General features: G+C 44.0%; 1 long non-coding RNA gene across 1 annotated transcript; it reads right to left on the bottom strand.

Annotated features, from left to right (window-relative positions):
- Positions 1 to 765: 765 nt before the first annotated feature.
- On the bottom strand, positions 766 to 4,854 carry LOC311592017. Its single transcript, XR_014777270.1, has 2 exons — positions 4,592 to 4,854; positions 766 to 2,016 (listed from the first exon to the last, which is right to left on the bottom strand). It is a non-coding gene; the product is annotated as an uncharacterized lncRNA (long non-coding RNA).
- Positions 4,855 to 5,529: the final 675 nt, after the last annotated feature.

Genomic DNA, 5,529 nt, shown 5'->3' on the forward strand with positions numbered 1-5,529 from the left:
TATTAAACAAAGCTATAAATAAATACTTTTTCTTGCTTCTCAGACTGACAAAACAGCTATAAGATGGTACCCAGTGTTACAAGCCCAAAGGGGAAAGCAAATGCTCTCACAGATTGCTGGTGGAAATGGATATTGGTGTGACCTCTCTGGAGAATTTGGCAATGTGTGTCAGAGTTTTAAATGCACGTCTTTTTCCACTAGTGACCCCTTTGACAAAAGTGTTCCTGGAAGATATAGCTGGGTATGACTAGCCAAAATGTATTCACAAGAATGGTTCTGCTTTATTGCTTTTAAAAAAGTGAAATGTTGGGGCTGGAGAGATGGCTCAGCAGTTAAGAGCACTGTCTACTCTTCCACAGGTCCTGAGTTCAATTCCAGGTAACCACATGGTGGCTCGCAACCATCTATAATGTGATCTGATGCCCTATTCTGGCCTGCAGGCATAGATGCAGATAGAGCACTCATATACATAAAATAAATAAATAAAAACCTAAAAAAAATTTTTAAAGAAAGAAAAGAAAAGTTAAAATGCTGGAAGCACCCAATATTCATTAGCAGGGACAAGTTGACTAATAGAAAGTTCAGATGGTGACCTTGTGATGCGTCTGTGTGGACAATACGTTGGCTCTGAATTCTCAAGAGGCAAAGGAACTGGTTCCATTATAATGAAGAGAAACAAGTAGATGCATGTATGAGGTGCCTGCATGCACTGAAAGAGCTTCTCAAATGAACCACAGTTATATCAGAGAGATGGAAGCTGGTGTGCAAAATGAAAGCACCTTTTATGATAATTTCATATCTTTCACACATTAATATCTTATACACGCTCCCATGTACAGCATTTCAGAATCTGCCAGCCGAGGTTCCCTTTTCTCTACTGCAACGGCCGGAGACACTCTGCACTCATCCTTTTTTCTCTGTGTATATAATAAAGATGCAAATTTGTATCTTTGATTATGCATAATTACAATTTTCATTGCTACAAAAATGGAACCATCTATAGTTCTGGAAATTGCTTTTTCTGGTTTATACCATTCACAGCTCTCCATGTAAAGACATCATAAAATTCCATAGTAAGGAGATGCTGTAACTTAATCACCTTTCTTCTGTTCTTTCTAAAAATTTACCTCTGCAATAAATTCTGCAATAACTACATTTTCCATAACTTATCTGTGTGTCTATATTTCAACGCATGTCAGTGTTAGGATGAATCCCAATATAGAACTCTAGTTAAAAATGTGGATGATGCAACCCGAGGAGGTCAAACCAAACCGTATGAATCATCAGAAGCTCCAACTTTTACACCGTCTTATATCTTACATCTGATAACCTCACATTACATAACACACGATACACTGAAACCGGATTTAGGGGATCACACTGCCAGCCATTTATCCACGGCAAGGGCAGGGGGGGGAAGGAGGACTTCGGGGTATAGGATATAATCCGACTTCCTTTTTCCTTAATGACATTAAATTAGTGCTATTGGTGTCTGTGGTGATTTGAATGAGAGTGGTTGCCAGAGTCCCATATGTTTGAATACTTGGTCCCTAGTTAGTGGAACTGTTTGGGAAGGATTAGGAGGCATGACTTTGTTGGAAAAAGTGTCACTGGGAGTGAGCTTTGAGGTTTCAAACCCCTATGCCAGAACTTGTCTGTCTATCTGTCTGTCTGTCTGTCTCTCTCTCTCTCTCTCTCCACCCCATGCTGTCTAAGGATCAGGATGTAGCTCTCATCTACTCTCTCTCACCATGCCTTCCTGCCACCACACCCCTCCCCCCATCATTATGATCATGGACTAATCTTCTAAAGCTTCAATTAAAGGTTGGTCTTGGTGTTTCTTCATGGTAGTCAAACAGTTACTAAGACGGTGCCTCATTTGTGTCCTCAGTATCTTCTTGTCCAAGGCAACATATTCACGATCAAAACCCCCGACTTTCTTCAAAAGTCAAAACCGCTGATCAGATGATGAGCACGGTGCGCTGCAGAGTCCGTATCCTCAGAAGCAGCTTTTAGCTAAATATAGGAGAGAGAAACAGGGGTGAAAGGTGTAGGGAGTAAGTACAGAGTCCTCACATACAAGGAAAAGAAATCTGAAAAGGAAGGCAGAGATGAATGTGTCTATCAGACAAGCATTGCTGTTGGTTGCCAAAAGCTACTGGGAGCATCAAGATATGGGGGAAGAGTCTTTCTGAAAGCCTCCAGAAAGAGCCAGAAACCATTAACAGCTTGATCTTGGGTTTCTGATCTCCTAGGCTGTGGACATAGCAAAGTTCTGGGGTTTTTGTTTGTTTGCTTGTTTCTTTGTTTTTGTTGTTGGTTTTGTTTTGTTGTTACCTAATTTGTGGTAATTATTGGCTCTGATAGCTTCAGGGAGCCAATATAGTTGGAAAGGCCTGGGAAGACATGCCTCTGGCCCTCTGGCTTCTGCTCAGTCCCAACAGCAGCAAACACAGAAGAAGCAGCCTAAGGAGAAAGGCACACAGTGGTCTAGGGTGGTCTACGCTGAGCATGGGCACCATGACGAAACAGAAATCATTGTCCGGGACAATGAAAGGTGACGAAAAGAAGCACAGCAGACACAGCCGATGACATGCTTCAAAGAAGAGCCAGACACTGAAGTCTAAAAGCAACTCCTTTGCCATGGGGTTTTTCTAAGTCACAACGGCAAAGAGAGCACAAGACATTACCACGGCAAGCACGTGCTCCTTCTGTATCAGGCTAGCAGCATTTGCACACAGGCTCACTTCCACACAATCAGAGAGCGAAAGGACTGGCCTGACACCAATCCTCACTGGGTTTCCACTGGCTACTGTAATATTTTTCTCCTTCCAGAAATATTTCAATCAGTCAAGAACTTTACCCTACTGGAGAGTCTCTCCACTCTATGCTGTCTCCACGAGGAAGGCTTCCAGAGCACCTGTCCTGAAGAACTCAGCACGCCACAGGGACCACGCCCCATCTTCGTGGCTGAACACGTCACCTGGAGCAACAGGCTACGGTGATGCTAAGGGCGCAACCCAATGACCACACTGCACAAAGCATGCAGTGTCAGGGGGGAGCCAAGCACTGTGCCTGGCAGCCGACCAGTTGCCATGCGTTCTGGATCACTGATTGTGCCCACGGGCAGTCAGCACTACCAAATGCCAGACCTCGTACCAAGCAATGAGGATGCAATGTGGTTGAGGCATGGCCTGGCGCTTTGTGTTTGATTGCTAATTATTTCCCCCCTGAGGTCTGCCTGCTGACTTTAATGAGTAGACCCACATACCCTAAAATGATGTTTGTAATCCTTGCTTCCAAGTTATCCCCCGATTGGCTGAATAAATGCCTACGCACCTGGGCAGGGCAGAGCGAAGGGGGTGTGGCTTATGGGAGAGAAGGATCTTGGGTAGGAGACAGGGACAGGAGAAGAAGGAGCAGCATCACCGTGGGATAGGAAAGAGCCATGAGGACCAGGAGGAGGAACTCTGAAGTTCCGCATGGAAAGAAGTGGCCCAGACGAACAACATAAGCAAGTACTTTGGGATATGGATGGGAAACAGCCCAGACAGAAACGATTGAAGCCGATAGCATGGGAGGGGGATTGGGAGATAGTGGAAGGTGGTTTAGGGGGTTAATATCTGCCCAGCCCCAAGTAAATGAGGCTATTCTAAAATACAACATGTATCTGTGTCTTTTTTTTTTTTTAATTATGATAGTGGGTTAGATATTGCCACTGTAATAATTATAGGTCTTAATAATAAACATCATTAAATATTTTAAATTTTCTACAACACAGTGCTTTTTGGGGTGCAGTGAGTGAGTACCTATTGTGCGCAGCTTGAGACACGGGGAGTCTTACGAGTGATGGAGCATGCAGAAGGCTAATTTTCCCTTAATCACCACAGTAAACAATGCTGTTCTCATTCCATACTGTGTGTCCCTGTGTTTTAATAGTCTTTATGCTTAGAGCAGTTTGGGGAGTTCCTTCTCTTATCCGTGTACATCTAACTGCCCCACTGTCACCTCTCCCCACAGCACATTTGTCACAGTGAACGTACAAACCAAAGTCCATAGTCTACATTAGTGGACATCCACTCAGGAAAACATATAATGATCTCACAAAAATGCTCTCACTGCCTTAAAAGTCCTCTGTATCTGCCCATTCATCCCTCTTTCCAGACCTACCCCTGGGCAATACTGATATAAGTGGTCTCTGTCCTTTCACCTTTTTCTAGAATGCTCTGTTAAGTTAGGCTCTTACCACATGTAGCTTTTCAGACTGGCTTCTTTTTACATTGTTAATCACTTAAGCACTGAACAGTAATCCATTGTCTAAACGTACTATAGTTTACTCATCCATTTACCTACTGACAGCATCCTGGATGCCTCCAGATTTTGGCAATTATGAATAAAGTTGCTATAAACATCCATGTGCAGATTTTTGTGTGGATATGTTTTCATCTCATTTGGGTAAATACCAAGGAATATGATTGCTGGATCATATGGCAAAAGCATGTTTAGTTTTGTAGGAAACAGCCAAACCATCTTCCAAAGTGGCTATTCTGTCACACATTGCTAAAACTATCTAATTCTGTACAAGAATTACCTATAGGAGGTATGCCTTCAGTGACTCCAGAAGGCCTCTCCGCTCAGCCAAATCCTTCCCTCTTGTCAGGAGACACCTCTTCTGTGCTTCCTGTGACCGCTTCCTATAAGCCTTTGAATCCTTGTCAAGATGAAAGCCTTGGGTGGTGGGTAATATCTTCATGGTCATCGGGTTATATGTCCCTGGAACAGATCAACAGTGTAAGAGTGTCTTGGAGCAAATGGAGGAGATCTCAACAGTTAGAAGAAACAGTGTATGCAGCTGGTGTGTATGCTGCTTCTCCCAGGAGTATCTACTGTGGCCACAGGGAGAGCCACATGGAGTGGAGTAAGTGAGACAAGAGTTAGTCACCATATGGACTGGGGAGAGGTGACTCCGCGGGTAATGTGCTGACTGCTCAAGCATGAAGACCCAAGTTCATATGCTGCGCCAGCACTGCTAGTCTAGGCTATGGCAAGGGTTTGCGCATTGAAAAGACAACATAACAGTGGGTCATTCCTGCTAAGAGAATGCCTAGTGCCATTTATTAGGAGTAACAGAACTTCTTTTATAGGGGAGGGAGACTCAAAACAAGAAAAATGAAGGCAACCAGTGGAGCACAATGTTTCAACTGCAGAGAAAAACAAGTGATGTTTCAACTGCAGGCAAAAACAAGGTTTCAACTGTGGGCAAAAACAAGGTTTCAACTGGGGACAAAAACAAGTGATGGTCAGGACCAGCACAGCCGCAGTTCCCCTCAACAGCGTGCAGCCTAAGCACAGGATTTCTGACATGGCAGAATTTGGCATGGCTCCCCACATTGATGTTTCTCGCAATCATGTAAAAAGGACAAGCATACCCATATGTGCTATACCACAGCATGCAGGGGGCAGGCAGGTCCCAGGCACGTGTATTCTGGGGTCTCTTGGGCCAACCAGTCTATGGAAATGACAAATTCC

This window comes from Acomys minous (assembly GCF_964271855.1).
Source record: "Acomys minous genome assembly, chromosome: 1".
In the NCBI taxonomy this organism is placed as follows: Eukaryota; Metazoa; Chordata; class Mammalia; order Rodentia; family Muridae; genus Acomys; species Acomys minous.